Raw genomic sequence first — 25,273 nt, forward strand, 5'->3', positions numbered from 1 at the left:
TGGCATTCTTGGGTAAATCATATTTTGTATTAGCATGTCAAATAAAGCTGGTTCACTGTGTTTGAGACAGTGCCGTGCGCCGATGTGTCATCACTGTGGCCTGAGGGCTTCCTCCAACTGATGGTGTTTGACAGAGTTTCCTGACAGGTTACACTGCTGTTTTGCCACAGCTCCCTCAGGTGCAAGCCAAGCTGACTTGGCATTTTGTGACGGACATATTTTGCAATGATACAGCCATCAGAGGGATTTGAATGGGCAAGCACTGGATTAAAATGTCTCTGTGTGTCTGTTTCAGATAGATGGCTGAGAGGGAGGGCGGGAAGAAGCTGGATCAGTGGAGCTCGCACTCCAACAAGTACATGCTTCTCTCTTCCTCCGCGAAAGTGCAATTCACAGACACACTTCAGATGTCAAAATTCAATTCCACAAACATAGGCCAAACCGAGGAGTGATATGGTAATGGGAAAAAATGGTAAAGATTATGACCCTTCCCATGAATACAGTTCTCTTTGGTGTCTGATAGCTTTTTTAAAACAGTTGAGCACAAATCATGTTTGTTGTTGTGAGAACTATTATATAACATTTGATAATATCCAATAAAAGTAGCTAGTTTTAAACAACTATTTTGGCCTGTCCCACCATTTGAAATACTGAAATTGATAACTGCATCATATAACAAATCATACTTTTTCATAATTTTGACATTAAAGGGTTAGTTCACCAAAAAATGAAAATTCAGTCATTTATTACTCACCCTCATGTCGTTTCACACCCGTAAGACCTTCGTTAATCTTTGGAACATAAACTAAGATATTTTGTTGAAATCCGATGGCTCCGTGAGGCCTCCATAGGGAGCAATGTCACTCTGTCAAGATCCATAAAGGTACTAAAAACATATTTAAATCAGTTAATGTGAGTACAGTGGCTCAATATTAATATTATAAAGCGACGAGAATACTTTTGGTGCGGCAAAAAAAAACAAAATAACGACTTATTTAGTGATGGCCGATTTCAAAACACTGCTTCAGGAAGCATCGGAGCATTGTGAATCTGTGTGTCGAATCTGCAGTTCGGAGCGCCAAAGTCACGCGATTTCAGCTGCTGGCGGTTTGACACGCGATCCGAATCGTGATTCGATGCACTGATTCATTTATGCTCCGAATCTCCGAAGCAGTGTTTTGAAATCGGTCATCACTAAATAAGTCGTTATTTAGTTTTTTTTGCCGCACCAAAAGTATTCTCGTCGCTTTATAATATTAATATTGAGCCACTGTACTCACATGAACTTATTTAAATATGTTTTTAGTACCCTTATGGATCCTGACAGAGTGACATTGCTCCCTATGGAGGCCTCACGGAGCCATCGGATTTCAACAAAATATCTTGGTTTGTGTTCCAAAGATTAATGAAGGTCTTACGGGTGTGGAACGACATGAGGGTAAGTAATAAATGACAGAATTTTCATTTTTGGGTGAACTTACTCTTTAATCAACTTTATATTCAATTCCTTGTAGTAAAAAAAATATATATATTTACTTATTTTAATCACCAAATTCATCAGCAATCCTTCTTCCAAAAGGCAAGTGTTGTTGCTGTTGTTTAATTGTCTTACCCTGATTCACTATGGTACAGTAAGCCAATTACATGCAATTTTTCATTTGCTCACATACATCACTCGCCCGTGCGTGTCTCATCATATCCGTACATAAAGAAAAAGGCCATATTTTGTAGTTTGTAGAAAGTGCTTTAACACACACACTATGATTTGACCAGTTGAGCCATCCATCAAATAGATCTATACAAACCGCTGTCACTTTCTAATATTAAAGGCTCCAAATCAACCAGTGACACAATAATGTCTTCCTCACTGGGATGTGAGTTGCAGTATGAAAACCTTGTGTGTTAGTTTTCTGGACATTTGCATTATTAGGGATGGTAAAAAATAATTACAGATCTTTATAGAAAATCCCACCGATCGTAACACACTTTTGCATGGACAGAGCTACCATCCTACAACTTTGAAACATAGCTTACCTAATAGTCAATTCAATCAGATTCGTCGAATTTGCAGTACTGAAGAATCATATATACAACAAAGTACTGATTTAGGGAGAGAGGTGAAGATTGAAGATTGGATACAGTCTGCAGTTAAGAGATTTGAAAATGAAAATCAAGAGACATCTCTAAATAAAAACTGTTAAAATCAGAAAATAAAATGTCGTTCGATACTCTCCTGTTTGCTCAGACATAAAAAAAGATCATAGATAAACATTGGTATCCTAAAATCCGATCCTCTCCTTAATGATGTCTTTGAGAAAACACCAAGATGTGTGTATAAACGTCCTGCTAACATACGTGATCTTTTGGTAAGAGCTGACATTAATTTATCTGTAGGAGGGATAGATTATAGGTAACTATAGTTGTGCCCAATGTGATTTTACTGCAAAAACGAGTGTTTTCGCTCATCCTCATTCAGGAAAGGAATTTAAAATTAAGGGTGTCATCAGTTGTATTACTAAAAACGTCATTTATATGATAAAATGTCCGTGTGTTAGTGTATATAGGAAAAACAAAATGTGCTTTAAAGGCTAGGATTGAAGAACATCGAAGCATTATACGTACAAATGATCAAAAAAATCCAGTGGCAGTACATTTTAACTTATTAAGACATAACCTTTAGTTTCTACACTCAAGTACATTGGAATTGAACATTTTAAATTACCTGGAAGAAGTGGTGATGTCAACAACATTTTATTAAAAAGAGAAGCGTACTATATTTATACACTTAATACTCTTTTCCCCAAAGGTATGAATTTAGAACTTGATCTCAATAGATTTTTCTAATTGGTATTTTTTTTTTGTACGGAAATGTGAATGTTGTTATCGTAGCCCTATTTGTACCTAAGTATGAGTATAATATAACTATGTATGGATTGCTTCTAGGACTACTAATTATAAATTGTATAAAAGATGGGGGACATTGGGTGTTATCTTGAGGTTGTTTGAATGTTTTGATGTTGGATTTGTATTTAAATGATGCTTCAATGTAGTTGTCTAGTTTTTAATTGTGGTTTACTATAGCTGTTCACATGATTGACCTTGATTGCCAACAGCTGTAACAATAATGAGACTGTTTCATTCTGAGTAACCTACGTATTGAGTTGTTGCCTTTCTATGTATGTGTGCCTGACGAAGTGTGCAGATCTCCTCTGGATTATTTAGTATCAAAACCATCAATTTAAAACCACTCCATTTGGGTATTATAAACTGACAACATGAGTGACAGAAAGGACATGTCAGCTATTATACAAGCTACTGTGTCCTGTACAGTGTATTTTCATTGCACCCTCCAATGCTTGTTCTTGTACTATTCAGTTGCATTCAATTTAATATTATTTAGTATTTTGTAATGTTATGAATTTTGTCATTTCTCACCTTTCTTTTCTGTAGCACCATCTGAGCATAAACTACTGCAAAGAAGTGTCATCTTGTGTAAATGATAGCGGCCTGACATTTAGACTGCTTTCAGCAATGTCAATATTGCAACACGTGGTGCTGATGTCACTGATATGAGAAAATCTTCCAGAGAAATGAAGCTGCTTGGTATTTAATAGAGTGTGCCGAGTTCTGTGGGCAGCTCTCTAACCGCCTTCAACATAATCAATAATAAATATTCCTGTCAGCCCTTAGAGTGACATGACCACCATAAAACATCAACCGCACATTAAAGGTATAATCTGACAGATGGCATGCTCTCGTGGTTAGATTTGACGCTGTGTTATATACTGTGAATACCATAGCACATTTATTAGTCTCTGAACATTTAAAAAAAATAATGTTCCCAAAGGGGTTTTTTACAGTGGTGCCATAGAAGAACCGTTTTGGGTTCCCCAAAGAACCTTTTCTTAGTGTGAAGAACATTTTTCCACTATAAAGAACCATTTGTGCAATGGTAAAGTTCCACACTCTTAAATGAAATCAAGTTTCTTTATTGGCATTCATGGTTCCATGAAGAACCTTTAACTTCCATTGAATCTTTGCATTTCACAAATAGTGCTTTATGGGGGAAAAAAAAAAAAGAAAAAAAAACATTCATTCAAGAACTGCTAACTGAAAGGTTCCTTGGGATCCAAAAATGGTTCTTCTATGGCATCACTGCGAAAACCCCCTTTTGGGCCTTTTGAACTTTTCTGGATGAAAAGGGTTCTTCATGGAACCACGGATGCCAATAAAGAACCTTTATTTTAAGCTTTATTTCAAACCCTTCATTCCACAAATTCTCCATGCATTCAAAGTCATTAGCTTAGCATCTACACGTAAATGAAGAGTTAAACATAAAGATAGATGAGAGTGGCTTTTATCTCAACTACATGTTTTTTTTTTATGTGCATTAATCATATTATTCATAAACATACACTAACTACTGCCTCTAAAAGCTTCTGTCTTTGATAGTTAATGACACAAGCCTTGATTTTCTAATTAATTTTAGTGGAGAGTGTCGGATGGAAAACAGAGAAAAGCATCAAGAAGCCGGAGATTAAGTTTGACTTTGTACGTTTGACTTTGTACATGTATACTGTGGAAGAAAGGGGGAAACTAATGTGAGGAATAGTCTTTATATCATTCTAATCTATTCTATATAGGCCAATCAATATGGCAACACTTCAAACAGCACTTCTCTCCCCCTCCCTCTCCTCCAGGCCCCTCGGCTTCGACAATGTACGCGCTTCACCTCCTAATTGTGTTTGCATTTTAAATTATTCAAAGCAATAAAAAAGAACAGAACAGACACTTAGCATTCCTCCAGATTCTACATGACTCCAAATCTATGGCTGTCAAGCAAAGCCACACATTATGTTTGAGGAAACGTGGGAATGCGCTCTCCCAGGACAATGCTAGATGACTGAAATGATGAAGAGTGATTTCATGACAGCGTTATTTGATTACTGTACATCTGAGTGATGCTTAAAGAAACATTTGCAATCTGTGTCAAAAATTTCACAAGAATGGGAGGAATCATAATTTTTACTCCGTTACGATGCAAGCAGGCATGGGATTTTGAGGTGCAGTGGCATAGTACAAGAAAAATGATGTTACTGTATAATCTTCTGAATATTATTGTGAACATATTTAGTCTAACTTTATAATTCATGTTATTGATTCTGCAAAATTATTCCAATAGACTCTTTTGATGTAGACGCAACTTAAGTGATGCTCGTTCTTCGTTCTAATCTCTAAGACTGAGATCAATTAGGCATTCAATGGTCCATGGCTGATTTGAAAATAAAGCAGTAATCTGGCAATAATGCATTTGAAGGATGTAAATGAAATCAATCCTTTCTAGTGTGATAGCTTTCTGCTTTCAAATGTTAATGTGATCATTACAGTCATTATTATGTTGCCTCTTTCATAATTATCGAAGCTCTGGAAAATCTGCGCCCCCTGAATGACATAAGATCGGCCAACTGGTTGGAGTATGAAGAGCCAACAACATTGACCTTACATTGAAAGAAAGCCAGAAGTAAGTCTTAAAGGGTTAGTTCACCCAAAAATGAAAATTCAGTCATTTATTACTCACCCTCATGTCGTTCCACACCCGTAAGACCTTCAAATTAAGATATTTTTGATGAAATCTGAATCTGGCTCAGTGAGGCCTCCATTGCCAGCCAGATCATTTCCTTTTTCAATGCCCAGAAAGCTACTAAAGACATATTTAAAACAGTTCATGTGACTACAGTGATTCAACCTTAATATTATAAAGCAACGAGAATACCTTTTGTGCGCCAAAAATAACAAAATAACAACTTTATTCAGCAATATCTAGTGATGGATGATTTCAAAACACTGATTCATGAAGCTTCGAAGCTTTACAAATCTTTTGTTTTGAATCAGTGATTCAGAGCACCAAAATCACGTGATTTCAGTAAACAAGGCTTCGTTACGTGTTTTGAAATTTCAATAGTTCACGTGACTTTGGCAGTCTGGTATGCTCTCCGAATCATTGATTCGAAACAAAAGATTCGTAAAGCTTCGAAGCTTCATGAAGCAGTGTTTTGAAATCGCCCATCACTAGATATTGTTGAAAAGTCGATATTTTGTCATTTAGGTGCACAAAAAGTATTCTCGTTGCTTTATAATATTAAGGTTGAACCACTGTAGTCACATGAACTGTTTTAAATACGTCTTTAGTAGCTTTATGGGCATTGAAAAAGGAAATGATGTTGCTGGCAATGCAGGCCTCACTGAGCCATTGGATTTCATCAAAAAAATCTTAATTTGTGTTCTGAAGATGAATGAAGGTCTTACGGGTGTGAACTAACCCTTTAAAGCTTCATAAAGAGTAGAAAATACATTCATCCATTGTGTCTGCAAGAAAAGCTTAATGCCATTTGGTTTCAATAAGCTCATTCAACATCAAGATTCCAGTAACTTCAAGTGAATGGGGCCAATTTGTGAATGTTAAAATATCATTGTTTCAGTAGTATAGCCACAAGACGTAAACAATATTTGTGTTAACATGTTTTTTTGTAACTTTTCTGTAAAGTTAGTCAACTTTACAACATTTTTACCATGACAAAGTAACACCTAAAAACCATATAATGACAATAAAAATTATTAATGCAAGGTTTAACTGAAAAATTAATGTAAGAGCTTTTATTAAAACGTATAATCTTCACATTTTTGCTTTTAAATACTTCAGAAATTGCCCAATTTACTTCCATTGTAAGTGCTAACAGTTTAAATTCATTTAGTAAATGAACATTATGCCAAGTGCTGTCAATTGAGCTTGTACTGAACCCCAAAATATTCCTCTAAGTGTTTGGATAGACCAGTTTAGACAAGAGAAAGGAAGATAAGTTTTCAGGTAAATGGAGCACTGAAAGAAGCAAGTTAGTTTGTTTGTGTGCGTCAAAGTCTACCAGTGTACATGCACGTCTCCAGGACGTTATAGCCTGTAATTTCTACAGCTGTTAGTCACGGCAGTTGGCGTCCACTCACACGCCGGCCTCTCAAGCAAGCAGGCGGGAAGCTGAGTGGTTAGGGAGGTTCTGTCATATATCATTCCACATTCGCAGTGCCGCCACCCTCCACTGTTACTATAAATACAACCAGCAGTGCCTCCATTATTAATGTGCACAGCCACTCCAGCCAATCACACCAATCTATCCTGAATCCATCATCGCAAGCTGAGCGGCACCACCTCCAGATGCCTGACTGCCTGGTTGACCCACCCACAGCTTTCTGAATAAGACCTGCAGCTCAGCACAGGCTTTAGAAGAGGATCAACACAGGGATCCTGGTGTGGATGAGGGTCTGGCTCATTCACTTTAATCTCCTATAAATGGGATGAACGGATGACCGAGCATATAGTGAGGGCAATATAACTGCACTGACACACCTGAGGACACACTGTCCCAGTGCTACAGTATGAGAGAGTATTAAAGTAATTTATATCTTTTTGGTGAAATATTATGATTTTTTTTCCAGTTAGTCAAAATCTCAATGTTTTCAATGGCAGCACAAAACATGACAACAATAAGAACAAAAATGAAAAAAAGAAATGTGGCTAACTACATAAATGCCAAAATGACTGCTTAAAAAAATCTTTGACCTGAGTCCTGAAACCATTTAAGAGCACTAGAGCTTGTAATTTCAGAATCTTTTGAAGTGTAAAAAGCGATCAGTCTGCAGTGTGCAGCAATATTATAGTAATATTAATACTGAGGTCATTTTCACTACATTCGATAACAGAGATGCAAGATGGTGGTGGTTGCATTTGTATGTAACAAGAGAAAGCAAGACCGCAGTGTGAAACATCAAAGTAGTGCCGGTTTGTTATTCGGATGAATAATATGACATACCTAACAGTTGTTAGGTACAATTAGTTGTTGCGACCAATTAGAATCAAGTATTTAGGAGTGCCATGTAATAATATACATCCTGACAGAGAACGTCTATTATTGTCAATACTACATCTGATGGTTGACTTTTGTGCTATATGTAATAAATCTACAGATACTAACAGGTACTGCCACTTGTTCTTAAAAAGACGTGTAAAATATAACTCAAACCAACAGTGATTGTTAAAACTTGATGCAAGTGCACAGATGGGTTCTTGTTTTCTTATAATTTATGCTGCCACATATTGCTCATCTCTTCGGGCTAATAGCTTTAGGCTTGAACACGCACCTGTTTCGGTGAAAGAAGAACTGTTCGGAATCTGTTTTTGCTATACTCTCCTCTTCCTTTTCTCGAATACAAAACCCCACAAGCCAACACTAGACATCTATCCTTGTATTGTTTGTTTAAAACACATAACAGCAGGTGTCCACGGCCCTGGAAAAACACTTATCCAAAACTTGGCTAACTAAGCCAGGCTCATGGTAATACCAAATACCAACAAAAATAAAAATATTGCATTATAAATAATATATGGTCACACTTTTGATTAGGGTCCAATTCTTACTATTAACTAAGACTTTTGCCTCCATAAACTCCTGATTACTGCTTATTATTATGTTATAAGTTGTTAAGTTTATGTATTGGGTATAGGATTAAGGGATGTAGAATGAGGTCTTGCAGAATAAAGCATTAATATGTGCTTTATAAGTACTAATAAATAGCCAATATCCTTGTAATATGCATGCTAATAAGCAAATAGTTAATGGTGAGAACTGGACCCTAAACAAAAGTGTTTCCAAAATATCTTCTTTTGGTTTCACAGAAGAAAGAAATGCATACTTGCATGAGTAAGGGTGAATAAAACAAAAATGTGAGACAAAATTAGTGAGCTATCACTTTAAGTGCCTAGACAATGCACACAAACACACAAGAAAAAAAACATTCATAAAAGTAGGCTAACTAATTACACAAAACAACCTGTGAATTCATAAAATTTTCCATGTCAACTCTAGTCTAGAAAAGGACATGACTGACGAGTAGGATGGCTCTAAAAGCCTATTGATCTAGTTGTTGACTTGAGCCGACACTGCCACCGCAGCTAAGCTGAAGGTTGATTGATGGTCTGTGTGCAGTTGACACTGATAAAATGAGCCAAAACCGTCAGCATACTGAGAGGTACATTAGCAAGTTTAGCATAGCTGCTGCGATAGAGATTCAGTGAAGTATGTGGCCATTAGACCTGCAGTAGATGAGCAGAGACTGAAGTATAGCAGGCATGCATCACTGGCCTCCAACGAGCTATTCATCAACTAATGCAGTGGATCACACACAAAGTTAATCTGTTCGGCGCAACTCTAAAACACGCTCCTAATAAACAAACCAGATGGAGTCATTTGCCTTAATTACATTCAGTCTCGTGGATCTGCATGGGTAAGCCATAGCCATTTTAGATAACTGGTATTCTCATCAGAAGCGACAACTGTGTTAGTGAACTAGTGAAGAAGAAGAGCAAGCGTTGGCGGATTAATACAGGTTTTGTGTGCAACTGTATGATTTTGCAAACAATGTGATTTTATGCAGAAGTATTCATGAGTAATGGATTGTTTCCTGTCTTCATTAAGCACGTCTCAGTAGCATAATCCCTCTGAATGAAGATGAGCACTTCTTAGCTCATTCTCCATTGCAGTCTCCGGTTTTTGAGGTTCAAAAACGCAGACGTAGTGTAAATGACAGGCGTAATTGTAAACAGGCGTAGCAAAACTTATCGTTTTAAAACGAAAATGCACTAGTGTAAACGGGGATTTAAAAGGCCCAACACTCATTTCTGTAAATTACATTTCATGATTCTAGGAGTTTTTTTTCTTTCTTTCTTTCTTTTTAAATGTATGTATTTTCCAGCTATCATGATTTACTTGAAAAGAATTAAGGATAAGGTTTATTTAAAAATATTTTTTACTCATAATTTCTGCCTGATAAATTATTTTTGGCATAACTAAAAAAATTATATTAATTACATTTTGATATGTTTTGAGATTGTATTAATTTACATGAGTTTTCTAAGTCTAGAAATTACACTTTTAAAATTAAGTTACCGCATATGACAGTGGGAACCCTGGTTCTTCAAAGAAAAAAAGCTGTTAGAGGAATCGTGGTTTTTAGTTAGTTGAGAACCACTGCTATATATAATTTATACTATTATTATAAAGCTATGGCTCTCAATCTCATGATTTATGTCTTTAAAAAGTGTGTGTGTGGGGGGGGGGGACAACAGTAATGTCAGTCTATTTATTCAGTCAACTTTTTTTGCTGAAATTTTCAATGGATTCCCTAGCAAGCCCCTTGCTGACCTCAGTTTGAAAACTCTTGGAATAGGGCATTATATATACTCCTAAGAGTCATCTTACTGAACCTGAACATCAACACTTGATAAATGTGCATAAGCAGCAAAACCGTCCATAGAAAAGTCAATATGGGGCGTAATGCACTGCCATGGCAGAAGAAACTGCTGTTCTGGGCCGACTGGCTCACCACCACTGCTTGTGAGTCTAAAAATAGCTGTACTTTGATGATGCACTGGTGACTGCTGGGAAAATTCATGCCCCACTCCCCCTCTTTTGCTGCATCCCTCTTTCCCTCTCAATGGTGCAATTAGCTCTAATACACTGGGATCCGGTCCACAGAAGAGCAGGAGACTCCGGCCAATCACTCAGATCAATTGGCATGAATGAGCTTATCCTCATGCAGCGAGTGTGAAGGAAGTAGTACGGCAGCATGCGGCTGCATTACTGCAATGATATTTCTCTTGCATTTGCAGCGATGCAGTGAGGGAAGATAGAGAGGGAAAGATGCAATGCTGTCCTCTGAGGTTCAACAAAAGGATTCTGTTCTACTTTTGTGCATACACACGCTCAACCACTGCTGTGAGAAACACCCCGATGCCCTGTGTTCACACTGATACAGACACCATCACACTCTGGCTGAGCCCGAGTTTCCAAAGTGCTAGACCAATCTCAGCAGCAGGACTTGTGTTTGGGTCTTTCTTTAGTCACAAGGGGAAACAGCTCTGTTAGTGCAAGGGGGCTTTGGCAGACCACTCCAGTTCTCCAGTTCAAAGACAGATATGACCAGAGTACATGACACCAACACTCCAGCTATTATAAACTACTAGACAATCTGAATAACATCATACTCTGCTTCTGAAAAGACCAGCTTAGTCTTGGTTTGGTGCTCATCTAGCTAATGGACCAGCATTTTTTTTTTTTTTGGTAAAGATGTTTGACCCAGGAAGTTTGCTGGTTAAGATAGCAAAAAAAAAGCCTGGTGTACCAACAAAGCAGCATCATATTCTGATGAAACATGAGCAATGCATAAGCAGGTCACTTTTCACAAGTAATGTGTAAAGTAACATGATACTTAAAATTTACACCATTTCAAATAAAAAAATGTATTACTTTTGTGAATATTTATTTACCCACTCATACAATTGAAAATCTTACACTTTAACATCTTAAAGTTAAAGGCATAGTTCACCCAAAAATGAAAATTCTGTCATCATTTATTCACCCTCATGTGGTTTCAAACTTGTATGACTTTCTTCATTCTGCAGAACACAAATGTTATATTTTTAAAAACGTTCCAAACACCATTGAACGTTATTGACTTTCATTGTATGTACAAAAAAACACAGAATAAATAAAGCCATACAGATTTAAAAGTTCACCCAAAAATTATCCCATGATTTACTTACCCTCAAACCATTCTAGGTTTATCGTTAGCCTCATAGCATAATTGCCCAGATCATATTTCAAAGGCAGATATCACAATTTGGCCAAAAAATGACTTAGGCAATTATGCTATGAGGCTAATGATATATGACTTTCTTCTTTGAGACGAACACAATCAGAGATATATTTTAAAAAATATCCTTAGTCCTCCAAGGTTTATAATGGTTGTGAATGGGGGGCCGCGTTTTGATGTCAAAAATAATGCATCCATCCATTAAAAAAAGGTAATCCACATGACTCCAGTGTGTTAATAAAGGTCTTCTGAAGCGATGCGTTTGTGTAAGAAAAATATCCCTATTTAAAACGTTATAAATTCAAATAACTAGCTTCCGGTGGACGACCGTACGCAGAATACGCAAGTCATTTTGTGGCGGAAGAGTATCTTTGACCTGGAGGCGCAGAGGATAGATCAAAGCAACTCACCGGTCACGGATTATAAGTCTAAAACGATGATTTTAAAGAGAAATGTTTGAACCGCGAGAGACGTCTAAGCCCACAACACTCCAACATCGCGTCAGAGGATTACTCATTTGGCGCATGTCGACATGCGCATTCTGCGTACAGTCGTCCACCAGAAGCTAGTTATTTGAATTCATAAAGTTTTAAATAATTACAAAAACGCATCACTTCAGAAGACCTTTATTAACCCCCTGGAGTCGTATGGATTACTTTTTTATGGATGGATGCATTATTTTTTACTTCAAAACGCGGCCCCCCATTCACAACCATTATAAACCTTGGAGGACTAAGGATATTTTTAAATATATCTCTGATTGTGTTCGTCTGAAAGAAGAAAGTCATATACACCTAGGATGGCTTGAGGGTAAATTATGGGATAATTTTTCACATTTGGGTGAACTATCCCTTTAATGTACACAACCACTGCAATTTCAGAAAGACTAAAGTGTTCACACAACATTTAAAAAATTATTTTAGTCAGACTTAAAATAATGAGCTAACTGTACTTACTGATGCACTGAGCTTGGCAAAGTTTCTTTCAGTGAACCATGAGATTTATTTTCAAGATTTTAGTCAAATCCTGTTGTACTCATTATATGTTGAAGACAAAATAACAGAGTTTGAGTGATGCCTCAGAGCAGCGGTGGATCTACTCTGTCCTTGAGCCCACAGGTACGGCTGACAAAACCTTGCCATTGTCGTGACAATCAGTGTGTGCTTTTCGCAGTATAGCCTGTATGTGATGGATAAACACTTTTATGTAAAACAAACAAAAAAACAAACATCTGTAAGCCAAGCAAAGCACTTCTACTAAGTTCACTAACTTCACTTCTAAGTTAGCTGTCAGGGATCAAAAGTTACACAAAAGCAAATAATGTAACTTTTAGTGAGAGCAATGTAATATTGTCATGCATTAGTTTTACAAGTAACTTCCCACAACACTAGTCATCAGCCCATACGCCAAAAAGAGACACACTTAGGGCAAAAGAGGGAGAAACAGATGGAAAGAAGAAAAGAGGAGACAGTTTTGGGAGGTGAGAGAGAAAGGACAGAGCTGAAGTAGGCCAGAGCGCAAGGGAGACCGTCTGTCCCAGATCAGTCCTTTATCGCGAGCAGAATGAGAGAGGGAGGAAAAACGTGAGCGGAAGTGCGTAAAACGACTGGGCTAAATCCTGAAAGCTTGAACTACCCGCCCCCCAAGAGCCTATACAGCAAATATTAGCGGAGGGAGAGATGGGCAAACACACTGAGAGGGAGAAGAGGACGAAAGGGCACGAAAAACTCACTGTACAGGAGGCCGAGAAGTAAAGTGCACAAAGAGAGGACAAAGAGGAGGAGGAGTGGTCAGGAAAAGCGAAAAACACAGGATGGATTGGAGAACAAATATAACCTGACATTAGTTGAGTAAAATGAATAGGAATGGAACAGTGAACACCATATCAAGTCTCCACGCTGGCTTAATTTAAACTGATCCACCTGGTATCGATTCAAGCTGGCCAGGTAGCGCCCACTGCCTAGACTCATCAGCTTAGACAGGCAAACGTGTGTCTTTAGAAAACACTCAGGGTGGAGATGTTTGTTGAATGACATTAACTGATTGCATGTTTTTATCTACTCATTTTATAGGACAGCGTGAGAAAAACATCAGACTACATTCATCACAATTGTTCTGTGTTGTAGTCGTCAGGCTGTCCACAACTTCAGTAGATTTTGTGTGAGCGTGTTATCATTTATCTAAGCCTGTTAAACTGTTTGAGCAGTTACTATGTTAAGATGAGAAAATTTCTCATCCACGGTTACAAGTGTGAGACAGGAGATCTTTCTGCTAAGCATAATGAGAGAGAAGTGTTTGAACTAAAAAGGGAGCGGTAGTACACTTACTACCAGCACGGCTCCAAATGAAGACATGGAAGAGGCAATACAAACAAATATGAAGTAAATGGAAAGAAATACTTTCCCTCTACGCACTAGGGATGGATCAGGACTGTAGTCACTTTAGGGGAACTAGTAGTACTAGTCACTTTTTTATTCAGGAAGAATTAATTTAATGATCAAGAGCGACAGTAAAGACTTTTAGTGTTACAAATAATTTCTATTTTAAAGTCGGCATGAAACGGAAGTTCAGATCGTCTTTTCTTCCCTTTTGTGGCGTATATCTCAACTTCTCGAGTAAGAAAAAACATAGATTTAAAATAAAAAAATAATGATGTGCATGGATAAATCATTTATAATAAATACTGCAATATTCCATTAAAAAGAAAGAATGGTCATTTTTGATTCAATGGTGACTTTAGAATCCTGAAAAATAAGGATCACAGATCCCGCCAAGATATTAAGAAGCATGTGATCATGTGATACTGAAGACTGAAAATTCAGCTTTGCCATCACAGGAATAAATTACATTGTAAAACGGAAAATAGTTACTTTAAAACAATCATATTTTACAATATTACAGTTTTTGCTGTATTGTTGATCCAATAAATGCAGGTTTGGTGAGCATAAAAGTTTTCTTTCAAAAATTTTATTTTATTTTTTTTAGAAAAAAAGGTATGCGTATATATATATATATATATATGTTTTCGCACATCCCTACTCTGGACACGTTCATGTGTATGCATGAGATGGAGAGGCCAATGCAGATGAGGGGAGAGGCTGGCTTTTCCGGAGCATTGAGCAGAAGGGTGTCAGTGGTGTTCTAGTTTCCCAATTTATCAATGGCCCTTTCAATGTGGCTAATTTTAACTCCCTTTGTGTGCCTTTGTCTGATTATCCACTCTGTCATCCTATCTCATATCCCCCTGAAGCGAACCCACTCACACTACACCGGAGAGACTCTGTGTGTATGTGTGTGTTTAGGGAAGAGTGAGTGAGTGTGGGAAATGAGAGCGTGTGACAGTTGTGACAGCGTGTGACTGAGGAAGAGATGTTTTATTACAAGCAATGATGGCAACACCATGCTGCCCCCAATATCTGTGCCAGGAAAACATATTTGAGAGCTTTGGTCTCTCTGCCCATTTGCAAAGAAATAGATTTTTTTTTATGCCATTACGCATCAATTTATCAATATTTGTGAGATTTATTATATTTGTGAGGAAATAAACTCCTTTTGAGTATTTACAACTCTACATACCTTTCCCTCCATTTTCTCCACTGCAAAAATATCATTTTCTTAATCAGTTTTTTTTTATATATATATCTTTTTATATCTTACCAAATTAAGTCCTTTAAAACATACTCTCAAAAACAAGTCATTAGTTTCAAGAATATTTTATTAATTTTCTGGGGAAAGAAAATACTTTTTTTTTTTGTGATTTTTCCAAATATTGCCTTTATACTCAGCATAAAAAAACTCTGCCATATGTGGTCTTCATTTTTATCAGCTGATAGAGCTAATTAAACAGAGCTTCTTTTCTCTTTGGCTTCATTACATATTATTTTTCCCTCCCCCATGTTTTCTCTCTCTCTCCCTCTCTCTCAATAACTGGCTAGAAATACAAATATCATGTAATTACAGGTGACCGCAGCAAAGACCTGCAACAATTTCCCTCTTCTGCATGCAGACAATGTATCAGAGGAGGATATGCACAAGAAATAAAGGCTTCTAATAATAGATTCAGCAGATAATGGCAGGGGACAGTCCCAAACCAAATCCCCACGCACACCCTGTGTAACAGCACACACTGACACACTGCCGCTGCCTCAAGATCGCTTCACATCTGTGTAGAGGATAGAATGATTTCTTGTCATTAACTCGTGTGCCACTTCTAGCCTGAGAGATGAGGAGTTTGCTATCTACTTGAGGGGCATTCAGTGGGCTGTCTGAGGACCAGTGTGTGTCTGTGGGCGGAGAACAATCTGTAGCGAAAACAGTGATTATGGGAATCGCCTGAAAAGTACCTGGACTATTCACAGCTTTTTATATTAAATATTAATAAACCAAATAAACACGATCCAAAAAAAGCTCACTCAAACACATTGTTCCAAACCGGTATGACTTTCTTGCTTCTTTTAAAGGCTGTTTTCCATGTTCATTTTCATTCACTTACATTTAATGGATATTGAAGCTTTTAAGCTTCAAAAATGTTTCAAAAGCATCATAAAAGTGGTCCATATGACTCAGGTGCAATATTCTCCATCATCTGAAGTTACACAGTAGCTCTTTTTGAGATGAAAACAAAGACATTTAAACTGTTATTCAATGAAAATTTGTGTTTGTGGATTCAAATTGATTCAGATCAGTTGCAATAAATCGTTGAGAATAACAAAGTGAATAATGTTCTAAATTTTGGTCTGTTTTAATTGTTTGGCTTCATAAATCTTGGGTTACTGCACTAGTCATGTGGACCACATTATTGATACACTTATAGGGCTTTTTTGAGCTACAAGTTCAGTGTAACTGCATGGAAAAGAGCGGCTGGCGTAATATTCAATATTCCACCTTTTATGCTCCACAGAATGAAGAAAGTCATAAAACATGAGTGAATAACCTATGATAGAAATTTTGATAATTAATTTACTTTAAGCCTTTATATATATAAAGCATTATAAAAGTATTTTAAACGCATTAATTATGCTTTCCAATGCACCTTATAATGCATTGCATGCTCTCATAAATAACTGTAACTATCGTTATAATATACTTATGTTACACCTTTAGAAAGTATTATGCATTAAAAACAACCAATTTCAGATGTAACCAGGAATCTCCAAATATTATAATGCATTTTAACTTTAGTTACAATTATTTATGAAAAGATATAATGCATCATAACATACATTATGAATACATTTACAATACATTATACATAAAGGCTTAAAGGAAAGTGTTACCGAAATTCCATTTTGGGTGAACTACCCCCTTGACAGCAAGTGCTGCATGCACTGCATATGCTTAGGAGAAAGAACGTCAAAAAGCAGTGTACAGAAAAGAAAACTAATGTGGCATTTAAGAGCAGCAATGGCATGAGAGAGCTGCCACACTTGCAGATCAGTCCGTTAGCACTGTTGGGTGAGTAAGTCTGCATGCATGCCAATGTATGTGGGTGGGTGTGTTTCAGGGAGTGACAGGATACTGCAATATCAGTCTTTTCTCTTTAAAATACAGATGAGACCAAACTGATTTATATTCACTTGTCATTTTATCATTATGATGATCTCTTTCTGTGCCAAGCTCTTTCTCTCACGCCAACACACATTTATATATATATATATACAGAAAAACTTACTACCTGCTGATGCATTATTCACCTATTCGTTCTGTGCTTCATGCATCTCCTGTTTTAATCGAACCTCAGCATGTCTCTTTAATGTAGAATCACATTCCCCTTTATGAAACGACATGCAGTTGCAGCCAAAATACAGATAATGAGCAACACCAACTCAAGTCTGATCTCCTCACACCATTCGCTCCCTACAGCAGATACAGCACATGCACAAGTCGCCTCTGTTTCCCAATAGCTCATATTTCCAGATCTGAACGGTTCAACTTTGAATGGCAAACCGCCAGCATCTACTCTTAAAACCCTCTTCAGGATCCATTCATCTCTCATCCTCTGCACATTTTCACCAGTCTCCCGTTCCATGCATCACCCCGACACAGGCGTGAAGAGAAATAAGCCCCACTTACTGTCTTGCTGTGGTTGCCTGTATTTGTAGATCCCTCCTTTGTAAATGGAGAGAATGACAGCAGTTATAAACGAAGGGGAAAATCCAGCAGCTGGTAAAAAAAAGGGGGAAAAAATACAACAACGACAAAAAGAGAAGGAGAGGAGATAGAGAAGGCAGATAAAACAAAGAAAGAAAGGAAAATGAAATGGAGGAAAATAAATCACCGTGGCAACAATAAGGCCTTTGGAAATTACATTTTAGAGTGTGTCCTGCGAGCCGGTGAGCGCTGGGAGCCAATGCATATCCTCAGCGGGCAGACACCGTTCCAGTGGCCGTGCAATAGTAACACTTCTATTTCCTCGGTTCTGACAATCGATCTCTCTCTCTCTCTCTCCCCCTCCCTCCTTTTCTCCCTGCCACGTTCAAATAGCCCCAATCGCTCGTTCTCTTTCAGCTGGTTGGTTGGCTTCATTCCTCTCTCATCCTCTTGTTTCCCTCCCTCCATACCTGCTTTCTCTCTCTCTCTCTCTCTCACACACACACACACACACAATCTCTTTTGCCCCTCCCCCTCTCCTCCACCGTCTTCTCCATCAGAACCCAGAAACAAGGCAGACCCCTCCTTCCCACACTCCTTCTCTCCAGCTTTCTTTGATGTTGTGAGGAGTTGTAGACGAGGACAAGGAGGAGACGTCTTTCACAGACTATGGTGGTTGCTGAGAATGAAATAAAAGATAAAATACATCAGGCTACACATTCTGCACAAAGCAATAATGTGAACTCTGGCTAAATTTATTACATGGAAGACAAAAGGAGCATGGGGTGAAAACGACTGAGGAAGATGCAGTATAGCGACTTTATGAGCAAACACACCTTTTCATGCAGTCCAAAGAAGCAACGCCGGGTCTGCGGCAAAGGCCAACATAAATTGAGAACTGACAATACATCTGGAAGGAAGGAAGACTATAGATTAATTATAGATGGGATAAAGAGGTTCAGTGAGTGCTTACTAGGACAGAAGTATTTATAGGGGTAGGGTATTGATGGAGAATCCCCAGATTGGATCTGATCGCCTTACGATTAAAGGGTTAGTTCAACCAAAAATGAAAATTCTGTCATTAATTGCTCACCTTCATGTCGTTCCAAACCTTCATTCATCTTCAGAACACAAATTAAGATATTTTTGATAAAATGGCTCAGTGAGGCCTCCATTGACAGCAAGATAATTAACACTTTCAGATGCCCAGAAAACTACTAAAGACGTATTTAAATCAGTTCATGTGACTACAGTGGTTTAAAGGTCCCGTTCTTCGTGATCCCATGTTTCAAACTTTAGTTAGTGTGCAATGTTGTTGTTAGAGTATAAATAAAATCTGTAAAATTTTAAAGCTCAAAGTTCAATGCCAAGCGAGATATTTTATTTAACAGAAGTCGCCTACATCGAACGGCCAGTTTGGACTACATCCCTCTACTTCCTTCTTTAATGACGTCACTACAACAGTTTTTTGACTAACCTCCGCCCACAGGAATACACAAGAGTTGCGTTTGTAGAGCGTGTTTGTCGCCATGTCGTCGAAACGCTGTTATTTTCATCCCGCAGTCCAATCACCGGGTCTGATTCCGGCTCAAATTGATAGGGTAAAATTAAAGACATGTTTACAATAACACTGAGCGTGTGCATCTCCACGTTATGTAAGAGGCGTGACCTTTCCGGGCAAGGAGCGCTAAGCTGCTGTCGAATCACAACACAGGAACCGCTGGCACAATCAAAACTCGTTACGTATTTCTGAAGGAGGGACTTCATAGAACAAGGAAGTCATCAGCCCGTTTTTATGACAGTGGAAACAGCGGTATACAGATAAGTAAATTATGTGAAAAATACTGTGTTTTTTTACATGCGAAACATGAACACATGTTATATTGCACACTATAAACACAATCAACGCTTCAAAAAAATACGAAAAACGGGACCTTTAACATTAATGTTATAAAGTGACAAGAATACTTTTTGTGCACCAAAAAAACAAAATAATACAATATAACAATAATATCTAGTGATGGACGATTTCAAAACACTTTACGAAGCTTTATGAATCTTTTGTTTCGAATCAGTGGCTCGGAGCGTGTATCAAACTGCAAATGTCATGCCCCTATTGGTGAACCATTGAAATTTCAAAACACTTATGACGTAACAAAGCCTTGTTTACTGAAATCACGTGGCTTTTGCAGTTTGATACGCACTCCGAACCACTGATTCAAAACCAAAGATTCGTAAAGCTTTGAAGCTTCATGAATCAGTGATTTGAAATCGCCCGTCACTAGATATTGTTGAATAAAGTGTTTGACATGAGGGTGAGTAATTAATGACAGAATTTATTTTTGGGTGAACTAACCCTTTAATAAACAGAAAATAGAGCACTTAAAGTTCTCCAATAAATAAATAAACAAACATTGTTTCAGATAGTTTTTTTTAAATTGCATTTTAATAAGAATCCTTTTATAGAGGGGCTACTTCTTGAAAAATGTGCAGGTGCATTAAAATAAAAAAATAAATTAATAAACTGATCAAAGTTCAATAAAATTCATATAGCCCCAATGGTTGTAACAAGATTTTTTAAAGGTTTTAAAAGCCTCACAGACAGAGGGATCAGGGTAGGGAACTGAAATTCAGTAAATTTGACTTCATGCCATTCCAATTCAGCTTCCAATTGAAATTCCAACTCATCAAAAAAATTGGAGGCAATTCTTCCATTCTGAGTTGTGTCAAACCCTGCTGTCAATACCACATGTAAAAAGGGTCACATATTTGATATTTGTGTGACTGGCTGGCTTTATATTCAGCTCGGTTAAATGAGCATGGCATTTGTGTTGTCACATGTGTGAAAGTATGTGCTTATATGTGCATGAGAGATCCGATTTATAGCACATAAGATGATCATGTCAATGCATCGCATGCATGACTGAAAATCAATGTGTGATACAAGACAGATTATAAAGTTTGACATGGACTGCATATCAGTTTGCACAACTGTGCAGCAATTTAACAAACTGGTGATGATACACAACAAATCAACCCTCAACAATACTCTTAGCTTGTGGACAAGCAGTGCAGTAGTAAACACATGACAGTCATTTCTGCACCCTGCTATTGTCTTTCTCCACTGCAAAGGTTTGTCTTTATGACTCCATCACTTCCTTTCATGCTTCCTGCTACTTGGGCAAATATTTCTCAGGAATTCCCTTTATGGTTCTGCCTTCAACATTAAATCAATCGTGCTTTTAACTTCCATCTACAAATTCCTTGCTCCATTTTCATCCACTGTCGTTATCAAGCTTTTATCACTCCTACCATTTACTTTGCTTTATAGCACTAGGTGCTTTGTCTCTGAAACTCCTCCATACATCTTTCCCTACTCATCCATTATCTCTCTACTAGCAGATTCTTTCAACCCATCTTGCTCTTTGAGACTGATTCATAGCACTTGTGTCCCTTTTTGTTTCATCACACAACTGTTCCTCAGAATTAAGTAGCTGTTTTACACCAGTAGCTCTGATGTGGTTGTGTCTGACTGCATCTTAGTCCATAACATCCAAGCTCTTAAACTTCACCCCCAAACCACATTCAAAAAGACTTTGGTTGATACAGCTGTGTTATATACAGTGCTGCTTGAAAGTTTGTGAACCACTTGCAGAGTCTGTGAAAATGTGAATAATTTTAACAAAATAAAAGGGATCATACAAAATGCATGTTATTTTTTATTTAGTATTGTCCTGGATAAGATATTTTAAATAAAAAATGTTTACATATGGTCCACAAGACAAAAAAAACCCCGAACTTATAAAAATGACCCTCAAAAGTTTGTGAACCATTGATTTTTAACACTGTGTGTGGTTACCTGGATGATTTTTTTGTTTTGTGATGGTTGTTCATGAGTCTCTTGTTTGTCTCTTATTTCATTTAAATTTTTTTATTTTTTTTATTTTAGTACTGCCCTTCGGAAGCAACAGAAGGCACTTAAATGTTCGCCAGAAGACAAATTAAGTACAATATTCCTTGATCTTCAAATTCAAAAAGTTTTCACCCCCGACTCTTAATGCATCATGTTTCCTTCTGGAGCATCAGTGAATGTTTGAACCTTTTTAATAGTTGAGTTTGAGTCCCTCAATTGTCCTCAGTGTGAAAAGATGAATCTCAAAATCATTCAGTCACTGCTGGAAAGGGTTCAAATATGCAGAAGATGCTGGAAATCTGAAAAGTTTTTGGGACCTGCCCAGAACAAGGGACTCATGAATAACATCACAAAACATAAAAACAGTCGTGGATCATCCAGGTAACCACACACAGTATTGACAATCCATGGTTCACATACTTATGAATGGGGTCATATTTATAAATTCAGCTATTTTTTGTTTTATGCAAAATATCTTATTCAGGACAATACTAAATAAAAAAATGACATGCATTTTGTATGATCTCTCTTATTTTGTTAAAATTATTCACTTTTCACCAATTCTGCAAGTGGTTCACAAACTTTCAAGCAGCACTGTATATACTTATGTATTATATCAACACTAACGGCCCTTGACAATACACACGCAAACACACTGAGAAGAGAGTTTACAAACAACGTCATAGAGCATGTATAGTTCATACAATTTTGTGCTAAATTTGCATTGAAACATTGTGGAACTTGAAGATCCAGTTAAGAGCAGAATTCATCATTCACTTCTGGATGGATTTCATTCCCTTCAGACACTAATACTGGCAGTTTGTCTGCTTCACCAGTTTCACATCTAAATAGGTGAAATCACCTCCTCCTATCTACTGTCCTAATCTATTATCCATCCATTTCCACCCTCAACAGACATGACAAGCTTTCAGGCTGCCCAGGGTCCCGGTAAATAGCGCCATATGCACAGCTCTCTAAGTGAGGTCACTGGTCCTTCATGTAGATAATGTTACACTTTTAGGATGTACATTTACTCTTCAAAGTTAGAAGCATCACATAATATTTTGGAGAGGGTGTTCAAACTGAATGTTGAACTAGTGACAGAATGAGCACAAAAGAGGGATGATTTTGCGTGATTTGTAAGCATTTAATGTAGCAGTTCTCTTACATGACATGCAGGAATCCAAATAGAGGACACCTGAGAGCTGCTCTAAGTATATGCTTGCCATACGTGAACCATTGACTGCACACTCCTATTCAACTTGACACATGAGCATTGAAACAATCATAAATTAAAAGCGCATGAACTTTGCTCTGGTCCTTCATGTGCAAACCCACTTAACCATGCAAGTTCATTTTGCTATTCTAAACTCAACGTTTATTAACATTACATGTACATGAAAGTGGGAGGGAGGGAGAATGGCTCGGTGTAGGAAAGGATTACTGAATAATTCAAAAAGAGAACAAGCACAGATGAATCAAGCAGGCTAATGCCTGTCTCACACACAAGCTCTATAAAATGGAGGATGCTAGTGTATATCTCTTTTGTTGCACAAATCTGTCTCATATATTTGCCAGTGAGCAAGGCAGTGTCTTCAAAAGAAGCAAAAGCTTGGGTCACTAGATCTGAGTCAATAGCATGAATTGCATGTTGAGTTCTCTCGTCACCTACTTTGTTACAACTGTGAGGTTTATAAATTATTAATTCTGCACCAAGGAATTCATGGTGTATGTAAGGTTTTTGGATCCTACGTTTTTTTTTTCCGCAGTGCCTCAAAGGTTTAGCCTTTCACCGCCTCACTCTCTATCCACTGCCTTGCTGCCTGTGTCCTCGTTATGAAAAAAGCTGTTCCACTTGGTTTCAGAGTTAACCCTCTGCTGACTGTTGAGAAAAGAGAAAATGGGTCATGAGTGGGAAAAGGGGATGAATGGGCAGCAAGAAGCAGAAAGAAAGTGGACAAAAAGTCAAAAGAGAACTGGGGGATGAGGAAGAATCAAAAGCACTGTAAAAGGCAAAAGAGGCAAATGTAAATACTAAACAGTTTGGACGATAGAAAGATATCAGAATGACAGTTGATCATAAAAAGTCAATAAAGTCTTTGCAGCATTTCAGCTATATCAGACACTGCAGAGAAAACCCGTAAGACCTATAACCTTCAAGAAATATACTGGTAGTGCTCTTTCAGAACATTTAGGAAGTTTAGCTGGCTTCATTGGTGGGGTTGAAAAAAGGAGAGACCTTTTATAGATTCATTATATATATATATATATATACACTGCCCTCCAACACCCCTGACAAAGTGTGGTTTTGAACAATATCAGCATAAATCTTTATCATTTTTTGGTTCAATTGTATCATTTTTTCAAATACATTAAAGTACCTTGACATTATCATTGAACACCAGCAATAATAATTTTCATTATGATTACATAATAATGACAATATATACATGTCAAAGTCAGACATGCCCCTTTGCCAGCTGTGATGCTGGTTACTGGTTTAAACTTGGCCCAGGTTTGTAAAAGATTTTTGGGTCTTAATAGCTTCAACGACTGATTGACAATTAAGTTTAGAATACATTGAACCAATCAGAACCCAGTTTAGGTCAGATAACTGCTAATGGTGGATATTTTGATGAATCAAAAATTTTTGTTTTTTCTATGTATAAACTGTTTATGTAATAAAATATGTCTTCATAGTTTGTATTGTCCATTATAAGTGCAAAATGATCACAAATTAAAAAGGATTCATGCCAATATTGTCCAACACCCCACTTTTCTAGTGTTTCCAAACTTTTGGAGGGCAGTGTATTTTATATATATATATATATATATATATATATATATATATATGAAAAAAAAAAGTACACTTCCATAGTGTACTTAAAGTGCCCTATTTTCACACACTAATTTTGTACTTAATATACTAAAAATTCTTCTTTAGTACTTAAGATAATCTGAAGAAAATCTAAGCATACTCAACTGTGCTATTTTGAGAGACCATGAATATGAACTAAAATGTGCTTTTATGGTATTTAAAAAAATGTATTTAGTTGCCACTTGTAGTATACCATGGGTTCAAGTGTACTACAAGTGGTAACTTTGTGTGTGTGTGTGTGTGTGTGTGTGTGTGTGTGTGTGTGTGTGTGTGTGTGTGTGTGTGTGTGTGTGTGTGTGTGTGTGCTTTTGTTTATATTACATTGTGGGGACCAAATGTCCCCATGATGTAATATAAACCTGAGTTCACCTACATCGTGGGGACCAGCCAGCGGTCCCCACAATGTAAATGGGTTTATAAATCATATAGAATGAGTTTTTGTGAAAAAGTAAAAGTTTGCACAGTTTCCTGTGAGGGTTAGGTTTAGGGGTAGGGGCAGGGTAGGGGGATAGAATGTACAGTTTGTTCAGTGTAAAATGCATTGAAGTCTATGGAAAGTCCCCACAATTCACAAAAACAAACGTGTGTGTGTGTGTGTGTGTGTGTGAGTGAATGTATATATACACATACATACATATATAATAAAAGTGTACTTTTTCCCCCCACCTGGGTATGATAGACAGACAGAGAGA

The 25,273-nt window shown here is 37.3% G+C and overlaps 1 protein-coding gene and 1 long non-coding RNA gene across 2 annotated transcripts in view; both read right to left on the bottom strand.

The window, feature by feature from the left end:
• The window catches only part of shank1 (SH3 and multiple ankyrin repeat domains 1), a 104,755-nt gene extending 86,566 nt beyond the window's left edge, over positions 1 to 18,189 (bottom strand). Inside the window, exons 1-2 of the mRNA XM_067381943.1 lie at positions 18,008 to 18,189; positions 17,773 to 17,808 (exon numbers count right to left, since the gene is read on the bottom strand). The gene's annotated coding sequence lies outside the window, so the exon portion shown is untranslated. The remainder of the gene's footprint in view (positions 1 to 17,772; positions 17,809 to 18,007) is intronic.
• A 142-nt stretch (positions 18,190 to 18,331) lies between these two features.
• LOC137013674 (uncharacterized) lies at positions 18,332 to 23,574 on the bottom strand. Its single transcript, XR_010893758.1, has 3 exons — positions 23,456 to 23,574; positions 18,627 to 18,700; positions 18,332 to 18,469 (listed from the first exon to the last, which is right to left on the bottom strand). It is a non-coding gene; the product is annotated as an uncharacterized lncRNA (long non-coding RNA).
• Positions 23,575 to 25,273: the final 1,699 nt, after the last annotated feature.

Source organism: Chanodichthys erythropterus, chromosome 3 (genome assembly GCF_024489055.1).
Source record: "Chanodichthys erythropterus isolate Z2021 chromosome 3, ASM2448905v1, whole genome shotgun sequence".
Classification (NCBI taxonomy): Eukaryota; Metazoa; Chordata; class Actinopteri; order Cypriniformes; family Xenocyprididae; genus Chanodichthys; species Chanodichthys erythropterus.